Source organism: Cupressus sempervirens, chromosome 7 (assembly GCF_028749045.1).
Source record: "Cupressus sempervirens isolate cs-2001-9-10 chromosome 7, ASM2874904v1, whole genome shotgun sequence".
Lineage (NCBI taxonomy): Eukaryota > Viridiplantae > Streptophyta > Pinopsida > Cupressales > Cupressaceae > Cupressus > Cupressus sempervirens.
Window position 1 is genome coordinate 686,719,949 of NC_143124.1, and position 16,349 is coordinate 686,736,297.

The 16,349-nt window shown below is 47.2% G+C and overlaps 1 non-coding gene across 1 annotated transcript in view; it reads left to right on the forward strand.

Moving 5' to 3' along the window:
* Nucleotides 1-14,725: 14,725 nt before the first annotated feature.
* The window catches only part of LOC149548674 (18S ribosomal RNA), a 1,811-nt gene continuing 187 nt past the window's right edge, over nucleotides 14,726-16,349 (forward strand). The window contains exon 1 of the ribosomal RNA XR_016354743.1: nucleotides 14,726-16,349. This exon is cut by the window's right edge and continues 187 nt beyond it. This is a non-coding gene — a ribosomal RNA (18S ribosomal RNA).

Here is a 16,349-nt window from a genome sequence, read left to right on the forward strand (position 1 = left end):
GAAGCTTGGGAAAGCTGGGTGACTTGCGCATCGGAGGGATGGAAAGTGTGTCTTTCAGTGGATGTCAAGAATGGAGTCTTTGGCAGTTGAAGGTGGAAGAGAGGACTGAGTGGAGACGAAGCAGTAGTGCTAAGTTTTGAGGGTGTCATCCGAGATGACCAGCTCAGTGGAGTTAGACATGGAAGTGGTTTCATGCAAGTGGGTTCAGTATCAGGGATGCTGACAAGCACCATGTATGTTGTGGAAACAGAAGGTGTGCACCAAAGGTATAGGGCGATTACAACAGCCAGTGTATGAGATAAAATACATCTGTAGATCCAATGTGACAGGGTGACAGTAGTGTCGGCGTCGAGGACATCGCCTATTTTTAAGTGGGGGAGCATGTAAGGGGCTGGTGATTCACGATATGAGACCTTGAGGCCAGATGGGCCTGTGCTGCAAAGCTGGGTGCACACAGGTGTGGTGCAGGTAGATGTGGGTCTAGCCGAGGTGTAAATGGGACTATGTTGTGTGCTGGGAAGACATGGTTGTGGTGTAGGATCTTGTCCTAGACTTGATCCGAGGTGTATGCTTGGGGCTGTGTTGTGAGTGGTTCCTCTCCAACATAGTTGTGGTGTAGGCACGGTGTGTAACCGAGCCGAGGTGTGATCTTGGGACTTTGCTATGAGATGTTCCCTCTAGCATAGTTGTGGTGTAGGCGAGGTGTGGAGCCGAGCTGAGGTGTATCCGTAGAGGGTAAGTGCTGGCGTGCATGAAGGATGGCTTGGAGAGTCCATCTCCCTCGAGAGGGTTGAAGTAGAGTAGTCCCTCCCTCTGGTCTCCGAGAGACAGAGGTGACGTGAAGTCTTTAGGAGCAATGAAGTGTTTCTCTGCCCTTATGCAACGTGGTGAGGTTTGGTGTTATGAAAAAGGTCCTTGTCTCAGTGTAGCAAAGAAGCTGGATCAATATTGGAAGCCTTTCCCCTTGGGGTTGTCCGATGTCCGAAAGCTAGGGAAGCGGTTTTCCTAGTCCTGCGGTAGGAGGCAATATGGTTTGTTTGAGTAGGAGCATTGTGGGCTTGAGGTTAGCTATGTGGGAATGGTGTCATTATGCTGAATGGCTAAGTGGTGCGGTATCGGTTGGGTGTGGCCTTGGGTGCACATCCTGGGTGCTTGGTTGCATGGGTTTGTATTGAGGTAGGATCTCAGAGATCGCGGTGGTCAAGTATGGAAAGCGGGATGTAGTGTCTCAGAATGATGCTAAGGAGATGCCAAGTCAAGTGGGCAGAGCTATGTCAAGTATCCAAAGAGGTAGTCGTTGGGCATGGCTCAAGGAGGTGAGTCATGATGGAAGGCTAGGAACAAAGGCTTGTGGTGCATGAGTGAAATGAGGGAAGCTGATGGGTGAAGTGGTTCAGAGGTGAAGCTACAGAGTGTTCACCAAGTTGGTTCAACCTGCCAGCATCCCACAGGGTGGGTGGATCATGGAGCTAGGGTGTGGAACTCAAGTAGGTTGTGCAATGCAAAGGGATCTGTCGATTGAGCATGAGATGGCATGGATGCATGGAGGGTTGGTTTGAGTGCACCGGGTGCACGAGGACGTGATGTTCACCATCAAGGGCATGTAGACATAGACTGGGGTGTCGAAGCAGTTGGGGCTCCTGGTGGGGATCCAGAGTTGGCTAAGTTTGACGGTTGTTCCGTGGGGAGCAATGGTTGGGCTTCTGGGGCTCTATGGGGATCTAGGGAGACCAACAAGTGATGGAGTGCCATGGAGGCAGGTTCATGTTGAGGATTGGACTAGAGGACTCTAAGAAGTTCAAAGAGGTGCCATAAGGATGATGAGTATACCATGGAGGTGTGCGTATGAGCCAGGAAGTTCAGAGAGGTACCGTGGAGGTGTCAAGTATGCACAGGGTGTATGCGTATTGAGCTATAAGGTTCAAAGAGATGTCAAGATGGTGTTGAGTATGCTTTGGAAGAATATGCATGAGCTAGGGAGTACTCTTGGGGGTCCAAGTCAGCCAGTGTGGATGTAGTGTTCAGCAAGAGAATCTAGGAGGTTCTCGATGCAAGGTTGCAGTGGTGCAGCGTTGGGCTCAGGGAGTCAGGTGAGTTGAACATGAGGAGCTCTAGGAGCTCGGTGCATTCCCAAGAGTGGCAAGATGATCATAGAGGATCATGATGTGGTCAAGAGACTCATGGGAGTTGAGATCACCTATGTGGTTAATGTCAGAGTAGGGTGGGCTTATGGGAGTCGCCGAGGCAAAGATATCAAAAGGGCTAAGTCGGGGTTCAGCAGGGAGGTTGAATAGGGGTAGAGCCAGAGGCTCGAGGATGCATGCATGGAGCACTGAAGGAAGAGAACTAGGAGTAGGATGGTTCAACATGCACTTCTATTCCGTGGGAGTGTATGTTTAGGCAGTCAGGTGTGTCGACATCTGATGGAGAAAAGGGAGGCGTAGTCTAGGTGAACAAAAATGGTCGCATCTTATGGTGGATCAGAAGTAGGGATCACCCGTGCCGCGCGTGGTTTGAAGATTCTCAAGGAGAAGGCTTAACCTGGGCATAAGCATAAAATCAAGCCCCGTGACAGCTTATATAGGATAGGTTGTTGCCGCGAGCCTCTCCCATGCCCTTTCATTGATTCAACATTGGTGTCTAGGAGGATCAGATTGTTGGGTTTTCAAATGGTGTATGCTGATTTTGAATGAATGAAAGGGGCATGAAGTGATCCCAGTGCTTTTCCTTGGCTCTCCTTTAGATCATGTTTTCCGATGACTCAATTTTGGAAAAGGTGAAGCAGCGGTTGCCGATCCATGGCATGTCATTTTGGTGATTTTAAAACTTGATCTAAATGTGAGCCCTTGTCTAGCACTTCGGCGTTGCTTGGTATAATGGAAATTTGCTATGGGTGCTCGGCGCTCTAGCAATTTGTCATGGTGTACTTATTGTGGCTACATGGGAGCTTTAATATCGAAAGCTCTCGGCAAAAAATGGTGGCTGAGCCATGCTGGCCGACCTGATCTAGCTTAGCCATTTTCGTCGACCCAATCTGGATCTTCTTTCTCACTCCATCGACACAAATTTGGGAGTTGCTTGACAGTGGTTGTCATTCCAACATGTCATTGCGGTGATCTGGAGAGTGATGCTAAGGGCAGGAGCTTGCGTCTAGCATTTGGGGATGTTTGTGCAAGTGAGGAGGGGAGCTTCTCTTATCAGAACCTCTTTGTGGCCTTTAAATATAGACCCAGTGCCGAAAATATCGATGGATACAAGCCTTGGATTCTAAAATTGTTCAACTAACATTGCTTTTTGTGAGAGATGGGTACGAAAGCACTTCCCAATCAATATGTGGGAGCTCCCTAAGATCGCCTCTGTGCCAACTCGATCGGCAGAACATTGGGAATGGTTTGATAGCGGTTGTCATTCCAATGTGTCATCGAGATCTCTTGGAACGCGGCCTTTCAAGGGTGAGCTCGTGTCTAGCACTTGGATTGTGTGTCATCACAAGTGAATGGGGAGATCTCTTTGTGAATGGCAGCATTGCAATTGTAAGAGAAAATTGACTTAGTAGTCAGAGCATTGGCCTCGGGCCATTGTGACAGCCTTGTAATTTCTCTATAAATGCAACCTATGTTTGCGTAGTAGCAGAGTTTTCATGTAAGATTGGCCTTTGTTCTTGACAGTTCCAAGTACTCTCACCAAGTCAGCAAGTCACCATGCTGGCTGACCCTATCTCATTCTGGGTGAGCTCCAAAAATAGTGTCATGGATGGCTGTTTGGTCACATTTTTCATTGAATTAGATTTTTAATGGACTTGTCCATGCTATTACAGATTTCTAATGCAGAGCGAGCCTCACACTAATAGCTTATATAGGAGAGGTTTTTGCCGCAAGCCTCTCCCATGCCCCTTTCATTGATTCAACATTGGTATCTAGGCAGATCCGATTGTTCTGTTTTCAAATGGTGTATGCTGATGTTGAATCAATGAAAGGGGCATGAAGCGATCTTAGTGCTTTTCCTCGGCTCTCCTTTAGATCATGTTTTCTGATGACTCAATTTTTGAAGAGGTGAGGCAGCGGTTGCCGATCCATGGCATGTCTTTTTGGTGATTTTAAAACTTGATCTAAACGTGAGCCCTTGTCTAGCACTCTGGCCTTGCTTGGTATAATGGATATTTTCTATGGGTGCTCGACGCTCTAGCAATTTTTCATGGTGTACTTATTGCGGCTACATGGGAGCTTTAATATCAAAAGCTCTCGGCAAAAAATGGCGGCCGAGCCATGCTGGCCGACCCAATCTGGCTTAGCCATTTTCATCAACCCAATCTGGCTCTTCTTTCTCACTCCATCGGCACAAATTCGGGAGTTGTTCGACAGCAATTTTCATTCCAATGTGTCATTGCAGTGATCTGCAGAGTGATGCTAAGGGCAGGAGCTTGCGTCTAGCATTTGGGGATGTTTGTGCAAGCGAGCAGGGGAGCTTCTCTTATCAGAACCTCTCCGTGGCCTTTGAATATAGACCCAGTGTCGACGATATCGATGGATACGAGCCTTGGATTCTAAAATTGTTTAGCTAACATTGGTTTTTGTGAGAGATGGGTATGAAAGCACTTCTCGATTAATACGCGAGAGCTCCCTAAGATTGCCTCTGTGCCAACTCGATCGGCATAACATTGGGAATGGTTTGACAGTGGTTGTTGTTCCAATGTGTCATCAAGATGTCTTAGAATGCGGCCTTTCAAGGGCGAGCTCGCATCTAGCACTTGGATTGTGCGTCATCACAAGTGAATGGGGAGATCTCTCTATGAACGGTGGCATGGTGATTGCAAGAGAAAATTGACTTAGTAGTCAGAGCATTGGCCTCGGGCCATTGTGATGGCCTTGCAATTTATCTATAATTCCAACCTATGTTTGTGCAGTAGCAGAGTTTGCATGTAACATTGGCCTTTGTTCTTGAGAGTTCCAGGAGATGACCTCCAGAACTTTTGGATTGGGCCCCTTCAAGGTGAAATTTATCCAGTTGATCGGATGAGCTTGATGACCATTTCACTCCCTTGGCTCCATGAATTCAAATCCCATCCAGCTACCGTGAAGCCATCCCGATTTTTCTATGCGAGGGCTCCATCCCCAGAGTCGTTCTCTTTGCAACAACTTCTTTGGCAAAATAATTTTGGAATGGTTCGGTAGCAGTTGTCGTTCCAATGGTGCCATTGTGGTGGTTTCTTGGGCAGCGATCTGAAGGGCGAGTCGTCATCTAGCAGTTGGGCTGTGCATCACGAGTGACAAGGGAGCCTTTATAATTAGAAGCTCCCCGTGACAATTCGATGAGAAGAGCCATTGCTTGTGTGAGCAAGGACGAATGCAGCCTCAGATTCCGAATGAAATCAATGACATTAGATCTATATATAAGAGCGGAATGAGGTAGCAGCCCATTTGCTATGCGCGGCTCCCCAAAGTTGCTCATCTTTCTCACTCCATCGGCATAAATTTGAGAGTTGCTCGACAGCGGTTGTCATTGCAATGTGTCATTGTGGCAATCTAGAGAGCGATGCTAAGGGCAAGAACTTGTGTCTATCATTTGGGATGTTTGTGCGAGCAAGCAGGGGAGCTTCTCTTATCGAAACCTCTCCGTGGCCTTTGAATATATAGACCCAAAGCCAACAATATCGATGGATATGAGCCTTGGATTCTAAATTTTTTCACAGCTAACATTGGTTTTTGTGAGAGATGGGTACGAAAGCACATCCCGATTGCTTTGCGGGAGCTCCCTAAGGTCGCCTCTGTGCCAACTCGATTGGCACAACATTGGGAGTGGTTCGACAGCGATTGTCGTTCCAATGTGTCATCAGGGGATGTCTTGGAAAGTGGCCTTTCAAGGGCGAGCTCGCGTCTATCACTTGGATTGTGTGTCGCGTCACAAGTGAATGGGGAGATCTCTCTATGAATGGTGGCATGGTGATTGCAACAAAAAATTGACTTAGTCGAAGCATTGGCCTCAGGCCACTGTGATGGCCTTGCAATTTCTCTTTAACTGCAACCTATGTTTGTGCAGTAGCAGAGTTTGCAAGTAAGATGGGCCATGTTCTTGAGAGTTCCAGGAGATGACCTCCAGAACTTTTGGATTGGGCCACTTCAAGGTGAAATTCATCCAGTTGATCGAATGAGCTCGAGGACCATTTTAGTCCCTTGGCTCCATGAATTCACATCTCCTAACCGATGACAATCTTTTGCTCCTTAGACAACCTAATAAAAAATTGGGTCGTGGATGGCTATTTCGTCAGAATTTTCAATGATTTGGACTTTTAAGGCGGATGTCAGTGTGTTCACTAATTTCTAATGCAAAGCGAGCCTCACACTAATAGCTTATATAGGAGAGGTTGTTGCTGTGAGCCTCTCTTGTGCCCCTCTCATTGATTCAATGCCAGTGTCAAGGCAGATCGAAATGTCATACTTTGAAATGGTGGACACCGACATTGAATCAATTGGAGGGGCATGAAACCCACCCTCGAGGTGCTATTCCTTGACACTCCTTTAGATCATGTTTTCTTGTCACTTAGCTGGCACAATTTTGGAAAAAGGTTTGGCAGTAGTTGCGAGCCCTCACCACGTCTACTTGGTGATTTTAAAACTTGATCTAAAACGGGAGCCCTCATCTAGCACCTCCGTCCAGTGTTGCTCAAGTATTGCATGAATTTTTGCTATCGGCCAGAATCCCCCAACGAATGCCTATTCTTGGACCCTCTCTTAGATCACCTTCTTTGATCACTCGACCGACGCAATTATGAAAGAGACTTGGCAGTGGTTGCCATTCTACAGTGCCTCTGTTCTGCAATTTTGAAGTTGATCTAATGGCGAGCCCTTGTCTCTAGCCATGAGGTGGGTACTTGGCGCTCTAGCAATATTTTTTGTGTGCCTATCGCGGCTACAGTGGGAGGCTTTGATAACAAAAGCTCTCGATGACCCTCCCCAATAGAATCGGTGCTGGTGTTCAAGAAAGACACATTATTCAGATTTGGAACATTGGCACCAGCATCGTTTCTATTGGAAGGGCCATGAAGCCATCCCAATTTTGCTATGCGAGTGCTCTCTCCCTAGAGTGGTTCTCTTTGCAACAACTTCTTTAGCGCAAAATTTTGGAAATGGTTCAGCAGCAGTTGTCGTTCCAATGGTGCCATTTTGGTGGTTGCCTGGGCAGCGATCTGAAGGGCGAGCCATCGTCTAGCAGTTGGGCTGTGCATCACGAGTGACAAGGGAGCCTTTGTAATCAGAAGCTCCCCATGGCCATTCGATGAGAAGAGCCATTGCTTGTGTGAGCAAGGATGAATGCAGCCTTAGATTCCAAACGAAATCAATGACATCGGATCTATGTATAAGAGGGGAATGAAGCAGAAGCCCGTTTGCTATGCGCGGCTCCCCAAAGTTGCTCTTCTTTCTCACTCCATCGGCACAAATTCGAGAGTTGTTCGATAGCGGTTGTCGTTCCAATGTGTCATTGCGGCGATCTGGAGAGCGATGCTAAGGGCGGGAGCTTATGTCTAGCATTTGGGATGTTTGTGCGAGCGAGCAAGGGAGCTTCTCTTATCGGAACCTCTCTGTGGCCTTTGAATATATAGACCTAGTGCTGATGATATCGATGGATACGAGCCTTGGATTCTAAATTTGTTCACAACTAACATTGGTTTTTGTGAGAGATGGGTAAGAAAGTACATCTCGATTGCTACGCAGGAGCTCCCTAAGGTCTCCTCTGTGCCAGCTCAATCGGCACAACATTGGGAATGGTTCGACAATGGTTGTCATTCCAATGTGTCATCAGGGGATGTCTTGGAAAGTGGTCTTTCTTTCAAGGGCGAGCTCGCGTCTAGCACTTAGATTATGCAGTAGTAGAGTTTGCATGTAAGATGGGCCTTGTTCTTGAGAGTTCCAGGAGATGACCTCCGAAACTTTTGGATTGGGCCCCCTTCAAGGTGAAATTCATCCAGTTGATCAGATGAGCTTGATGACCATTTCAGTCCCTTGGCTCCATGAACTTACATCTCCTAACCGATGACAATCTTTTGCTCCTCTACCGACCTCATAAAAAATTGGGTCGCAATTGGCTGTTTGGTCTGAATTTTCAAGGATTTTGATTTTTAAGGCAGTTGTCAGTGTTTTTGCAATTTTCTAATGTAGAGCAAGCCTCGCACTAATAGCTTATATAGGAGAGGTGGCTGCCGCGAGCCTCTCCCGTGCCCCTCTCATTGATTCAATGCCGGTGTCAAGGAGGATGGATATGTCAATTTTTGAAATGGTGGACGCCGACATTGAATCAATTACAGGGGCATGAAGCCCACCCTCGATGTGCTATTCCTCAACTCTCCTTTAGATCATGTTTTCTTGTCACTCAGTTGGTGCAATTTTGGAAAAAGGTTTGGCAGCGGTTGCGAGCCCTCACCGCATCTACTTGGTGATTTTAAAACTCGATCTAAAACGGGAGCCCTCGTCTAGGACCTCCATCTGATTTTGCTTGGGTATGGCATAAATTTATGCCATCAGCGCAAATCCCCCAATGAATTCCTATGCTTGGACCCTTTCTTAGATCACCTTCTTTGATCACTCGACCGACGCAACTATGGAAGAGACTTGGCAGTGGTTTCCATTCTACACCGCGTCTGTTCTGCGATTTTGAAGTTGATCTAATGGTGAACCCTTGTCTCTAGCCATGAGGTGGGTGCTTGGTGCTCTAGCAAAATTTTTTGCATGCCTATCATGGCTACAATGGGAGAGGTGGTTGCCGCGAGCCTCTCCCATGCCCCCCTCATTGATTCAACACCGCTGTCAACATGGATGGATATGTCATATTTTGAAACGGTGGACGCCAACGTTGAATCAATTAGATTGGCATGAAGCCCACCCTCGAGGGTGCTATTCCTGGACTCTCCTTTAGATCATGTTTTCTTGTCACTCAGCTGGCACAATTTTAGAAAAAGGTTTGGCAGCGGTTGCTGGCACTCACTGCATCTACTTGGTGATTTTAAAACCTGATCTAAAATGGGAGCCCTCATCTAGCACCTCCGTCCGGTGTTGCTCGGGTATTGCATAAATTTTTGCCATCGGCACGAATCCCCCAACGAATGCCTATGCTTGGACCCTCTCTTAGATCACCTTCTTCAATCACTCACCGACACAATTACAAAAGAGACTTGGCAGCGGTTGCCATTCTACACCACGTCTGTTCTGCGATTTCAAAGTTGATCTAATGGCGAGCCCTTGTCTATAGCCATGAGGTGGGTGCCTGGCACTCTAGAAAATTTTTTTTCATGCCTATAGCAGCTAGAATGGGAGAGGTGGTTTCCGCGAGCCTCTCCTGTGCCCCCCTCATTGATTCAACGCCGCTATCAGGGCGGATGGATATGTCAGATTTTGAAATGGTGGATGCCAACGTTGAATCAATTAGAGGGGCATGAAGCCCACCCTCGAGGGTGCTATTCCTGGACTCTCCTTTAGATCATGTTTTCTTGTCCCTCAAATAGCGCAATTTCGGAAAAAGGTTTGGTAGCGGTTGCCAGCCCTCACCTAATCTACTTGGTGATTTTAAAACTTGATCTAAAACGGGAGCCCTCATCTAGCACCTCTGTCCGATGTTGCTCGGGTATTGCATAAATTTATGCCATCAGTGCAAATCCCCCAATGAATGCCTATTCTTGGACCCTCTCTTAGATCACCTTCTTCGATCACTCGACCGATGCAACTATGGAAGAGACTTGGCAGCGGTTGCCATTCTACACCGCGTCTGTTCTGCAATTTCAAAGTTGATCTAATAGCAAGCCCTTGTCTATAACCATGAGGTGGGTGCTTGGTGCTCTAGAAAAAATTTTTGCGTGCCTATCATGGCTACAATGGGAGAGGTTGTTGCCGCGAGCCTCTCTCGTGCCCCCCTCATTGATTCAACACCGCTGTCAGGGCGGATGGATATGTCAGATTTTGAAATGGTGGACGTCGATGTTGACTCAATTAGAGGGGCATGAAGCCCACCCTCGAGGGTGCTATTCCTAGACTCTCCTTTAGATCATGTTTTCTTGTCACTTAGCTAGCACAATTTCGGAGAAAGGTTTGGCAGCACTTGCTAGCTCTCTCCGCGTCTACTTGGTGATTTTAAAACTTGATATAAAATGGGAGCCCTCGTCTAGCACCTCCGTCCAGTTTTGTTCGGGTGTTGCATAAATTTATGCCATTGGCACGAATCCCCCAATGAATGCCTACGCTTGGACCCTCTCTTATATCACCATCTTCGATCACTCGACCGACGCAATTATGGAAGAGACTTGGTAGCGGTTGCCATTCTACACCGCGTCTATTCTGCGATTTTGAGGTTGATCTGATGGCGAGCCCTTGTCTATAGCCATGAGGTGGGTGCTTCGTGCTCTAGCAAAAATTTTTGCATGCCTATCACAGCTACAATGGGAGAGGTGGTTGCCGCGAGCCTCTCCCGCGCCCCCCTCATTGATTCAACACGCCTTCAGGGTGGATGGATATGTCAGATTTTAAAATAGTGGACGCCGACGTTGAATCAATTAGAGGGGCATGAAGCCCACCCTCGAGGGTGCTATTCTTGGATTCTCCTTTAGATCGTGTTTTCTTGTCACTTAGCTGGCACAATTTCGGAAAAAGGTTTGGCAGCGGGTGCCAGCCCTCACCGCGTCTACTTGGTGATTTTAAAACATGATCTTAAAATAGGAGCCCTCGTCTAGCACCTTCGTTCGGTGTTGCTAGGGTATTGCATAAATTTATGCCATCGGTGCAAATCCCCCAATGAATGCCTACGCTTGGACCCTCTCTTAGATCACCTTCTTCGATCACTCGACTGACACAATAACAGAAGAGATGTGGCAGTGGTTGCCATTCTACACCGCGTCTGTTCTATGATTTCGAAGTTGATCTAATGGCGAGCCCTTGTCTCTAGCCATGAGGTTGGTGGGTGCTTGGTGCTCTAGCAAATTTTTTTGCGTTCCTATTGCGGCTACAATGGGAGGCTTTGATAACAAAAGCTCTCAGCAACCCTCTGCAATAGAATTGGTGCTGGTGTTCGAGAAAGACACGTTATTCGGATTTCGAAAATTGGCACCAGCATCGTTTCTCTATTGGGAGGGTCATGAAGCCATCCCAATTTTTCTATGCAAGTTCTCTCTCCCCAGATTCGTTCTCTTCACAACAACTTCTTTGGTGCAAAATTTTCAGAATGGTTTGGTAGCGGTTGTCGTTCCAATGGTGCCGTTGTGGCGGTTGCCTGGGCAGCGATCTGAAGGGCGAGCCGTCGTCTAGCAGTTGGGCTGCGCATCATGAGTGACAAGGGAGCCTTTGTTATTAGAAGCTCCCTATGGCCATTCGATCAGAAGAGCCATTGCTCATGTCAGAAAGGACGAATGCAGCCTAGGATTCCAAACAAAATCAGTGACATCAGATCTGTATATAAGAGCGGAATGAAGGAGCAGCCCATTTGCTATGCGCCTCTCCCCTAAGTTGCTCCTCTTTCTCACTCCGTTGCCACAATTTTGGGAGTTGTTCGATAGCGGTTGTCATTCCAATGTGTGTCATTGCGATGATCTGGAGAGCGATGCTAAGGGCGGGAGCTTGTGTCTAGAATTTGGGATGTTTGTGCCAGCGAGCAGGGGGGGCTTCTCTTCTTGGAACCTCTCCGTGGCCTTTGTATATAGACCCAGTTTCGACGATATCGATGGATGCAAACCCTTGGATTCCAAATTTGTTCACATCTAACATTGGTCTTTGTGAGAGATGGGTATGAAAGCACATCCCGATTGCTACGCGGGAGCTCCCCAAGGTCGCCTCTGTGCCAACTCGATCGAGACAACATTGGGAATGGTTCGACAGTGGTTTTCGTTCCAATGTGTCATTGGGAGATGCCTTGGAAAGTGTCCTTTCAAGGGTGAGCTCATGTCTAGCACTTAGATTGTGCGTCGCATCACAAGTGAATGGGGAGATCTCTCTGTGAATGGTGGCATGGTGATTGCAAGAGAAAATTGACTTAGTCAGAGCATTGGCCTCGGGCCATTATGACAGCCTTGCAATTTCTCTTTAATTGCAACCTATGTTTGCACAGTAGTAGAGTTTGCATGTAAGATGGTCCTTGTTCTTGAGAGTTCCAGGAGATGACCTCCGGAACTTGTGGATTGGACCCCTTCAAGGTGAAATTCATCCAGTTGATCGGATGAAGCTCGATGTGCTTGTATCTATTCCAAGACGGTAATGATGGTCATTAATCTGTGGCGGTGAGTATATATCCCACTTGATAATATCGTTGTGGCGGAGCTGGTGGGAAGTACTTGTCACTTTGTTTTGTTGGATATACCCTATATGTAGGTGTCTGCACGGCTTGCAACACACTACACATTTGGTGTTTGATTCTAAGATGTGCTTGTTGCTGAGTGTGTATGGAGTTGTATCTTTTAGCCAAGGGCCCCGTCTCATTGGCACGTTCTATCATTGCATTTTTATCCTGCCCGGATGGCAAGAAGGAAAGAGATGGTTGCACCGGTGCATTTCTTGATGTCCCTAATTTCATCAAGGGTCCACTCTCCACCCTAAGTTTTTGCCGATTGGTAGAGCCTTGGGATTGAGAGGGGGGCCGGCAAAAGGTTTGGTTGCCGCATAATTTATTTTCTAGTGCATTCTCGATGCGTGCTCACCTCTTTACTATCTCATCCTACAGAAGTGCATGGCACTGTCGTGATAGCCTTTGTGGTCCAGGCCAGTAGAAGTGTAGAGTATTATCGATAATTTTTGTTTGGATGCGAAAACTCTACATGCCCTGTCCTACCTTGTGCGATCCGAATGGCTGCGGCTCATGGGTTCTACGGGAGATACTCTTCTTCAACTCCCCCCTAAAGAGAGCATTCATTGTTTGCATTGTGTCGAAAAAAAGCCCAAGGCATTTCATCTCTCTTCAGATGCAAAATTTTGGGAGGGCTTGTCGAAGTATGGCCATTTGTACAAGGTGCACCAAAAAGTGTGTAGGGGGCATATACCTGGGAAATGGATGTCTCTGAGTGTCCTTACTCGGTCGTGTGCATGGTGTACATCTTTGCATTATGACTTTGCTATGAGCATTTGTGATTCGAGCATTTTGGGCAAGAAGAAAAGAGATGGTTGCACGGGTGCATTGCTCAACGTCCCTAATTTCATCAAGGGTCCACTCTCCACCCTATGTTTTTTATGATTGGTAGAGCCTTGGGATTGAGAGGGGGGCTGACGAAAGGTTTGGTTGCCACATAATTTATTCACTAGTGCATTCTCGGTGTGTGCTCGCCTCTTCACTGTCTCATCCTATAGAAGTGCATGGCACTATCATGACAGCCTTTGTGGTCTGGGCTAGTAGAAGTGTAGAGTATTACCGATAATTTTTTTTTGGATGCGAAAACTCTCCATGCCTTGTCCTGCCCTGTGTGATCTGAATGGCTGCAGCTCATGGGTTCTGCGAGAGATACTCTTCTTCAGCTCCCCCCTAAAGAGAGCGTTCGGTGTTTGCATTATGTGGACAAAAAGCCCAAGGCATTTCATCTCTCTTCAGATGCAAAATTTTGGGAGGGCTTGTCGAAGTATAGCCATTCGTACGGGGTGCACCAAAAAGCATGTAGGGGGCATATGCCTACGAAATGTATGTCTCTGAGTGTCCTTACTCGATTGTGTGTGCGGTGTACATCTTTGCATTACGAATCTGCTACGAGCATTTGTGATTTGAGCATTTTGGGGGAATGGGTTTCTACGAGATGTTCTTCTCAGGCTCCTACAAACAAGAGCGCTCATCTTTGCAATGCTCCGAAAAGTGCAGGCCCAACGTGTCTTTCTAGGGGAAGAAATCGCACGAATGCTTTTTGCTAAGATGTGGGTGCTCGCTGGTGGTTCCCTCGCAGTGCAATTCTTTGATATGTGCATGTGCATGAGATTGAAGCTTGTCTGACAATGCTAGTGTGAGAGTGTTCACCCATAGGAACTTTTCTATACCTGAGCTAGCAGATCACGTGTCACGGGGAATGGTTAGCGAGGCTGTGCTAGGAAAGGAGATATTTGCCAGAGGTTAGACATGTCCGTGTATGTGGGCAGGCTCTCATCACCTATAAATGTGCGCAGGGGGTGTTATACACGATGCCCTTGAGCGGCCTTATAATTGAGGTGGTTGCGTGCACAGTAATTCCCCTGCCAATCGCATAACCAGCCATGTTTTCAACTCGCACGGCCCTTCACCCTTCAGCACGGTGGTCTCTGTTGGCACTTCGACAACCAGCTCTTCATCATGGGAAAACATTTTTTGTGATCAAGAAGGATTTTGTCTATGTGGGTGCACCTCACAAGCATGTAGGAGGCATATGCCTGGGAAATGGATGTCTTTGAGTGGCCTTACAATTGAGGTGGCTACGTGCATGGTGCATCTCGTACAGACTCGAGGCTTCTTTCCGAGTAGTGGTGACAGCGAGTTTGAGGGTAAAGGGTTTTGTACGGGATGTTCTTCCCAGGTGCCTATGAACCGAGGCTCCTTGTTCGGCCCTCTTTGGTCGACGATGGGAAACTTTCCTCTTTTGTGAAATCTTTGAGCGATGCGAGTCCTGCATGTGCTGTGAACGTCATTCTTGTTGCTTGTGCGGCGGATTATGTTTGGATGCATGACAGAGCGAATGCAAATTTTGGTTTCCCATCGCGGCAGGCATCCCTTGGCTCTAGCAGGTCTTGGGGGTGCCCTCATTGTTAGAAGCTACCTGGTCGATCCTGCCAGTAGTCATATGCTTGTCTCAAAGATTAAGCCATGCATGTCTAAGTATGAACTATTTCAGACTGTGAAACTGCGGATGGCTCATTAAATTAGTTATAGTTTCTTAGATGGTACTTTGCTACTTGGATAATCGTAGTAATTCTAGAGCTAATATGTGCACCAAATCTTGACTCTCAGAAGGGATGCATTTATTAGATAAAAGGCTGGCACGAGCTCGCCCGCTATTTCGGTGATTCATGATAACTCGACGGATCGCACGGCCTTTGTGCTGGCAACTCTTCATTCAAATTTCTGCCCTATCAACTTTCGATGGTAGGATAGAGGCCTACCATGGTGGTGATGGGTGACGAAGAATTAGGGTTCAATTTCAAAGAGGGAGCCTAAGAAATGGCTACCACATCCAAGGAAGGTAGCAGGCGCGCAAATTACCCAATCCTGACATGGGGAGGTAGTGACAATAAATAACAATACTGGGCTCATCGAGTCTGGTAATTGGAATGAGTACAATCTAAATCCCTTAACAAGGATCCATTGGAGGGCAAGTCTTGTGCCAGCAGCCGCGGTAATTCTAGTTCCAATAGCGTATATTTAAGTTGTTGCAGTTAAAAAGCTCATAGTTGGACCTTGGGTCGTCACGGTCGGTCTGCCTTCTGGGTTTGCACTGGCCCTCACGTCCCTTCTTCTGGCGGCATGTTCCTGGCCTTAATTTGCTGGGTCAGAGTTCTGGCATCGTTACTTAGAAAAAATTTGAGTGCTCAAAGCAAGTCTATGCTCTGAATACATTAGCATGGAATAACGTGATAGGAGTATGGTCCTATTTCATTGGCCTTCAGGATCGGAGTAATGATTAGTAAGGATTGTCGGGGGCATTCGTATTTCATTGTCAGAGGTGAAATTCTTGGATTTATGGAAGATGAACCACTGCGAAAGCATTTGCCAAGGATGTTTTCATTAATCAAGAACGAAAGTTGGGGGCTCGAAGACGATCAGATACCATCCTAGTCTCAAACATAAAAGATGCCGACTAGGGATCGACGGATGTTGTTCTAAGGACTGCGCCAGCACCTTCTGAGAAATTAGAGTGTTTGGGTTCCAGGGGGAGTATGGTCACAAGGCTAAAACTTAAAGGAATTGATGGAAGGGCACCACCAGGAGTGGAGCCTGCGGCTTAATTTGACTCAACACGAGGAAACTTACCAGGTCCAGACATAGTAAGGATTGACAGATTGACAGCTCTTTCTTGATTCTATGGGTGGTGGTGCATGGCCATTCTTAGTTGGTGGAGCGATTTGTCTGGTTAATTCCGTTAACGAAGGAGACCTCAGCCTGCTAACTAGCTACGTGGAGGTTCCCCTTCGCGGCCAGCTTCTTAGAGGGACTATGGCCTCCTAGGCCATGGAAGTTTGAGGCAATAATAGGTCTGTGATGCCCTTAGATGTTCTGGGCCACATGCGCGCTACACTGATACAACCAATGAGTTTCCATCCCTAGCCCAAAAGGTTTGGGAAATCTTGCCAAATTGCATCATGATGGGGATAGACCATTGCAATTATTGATCTTCAACAAGGAATTCCTAGTAAGCGCGAGTTATCAGCTCGCGTTGACTA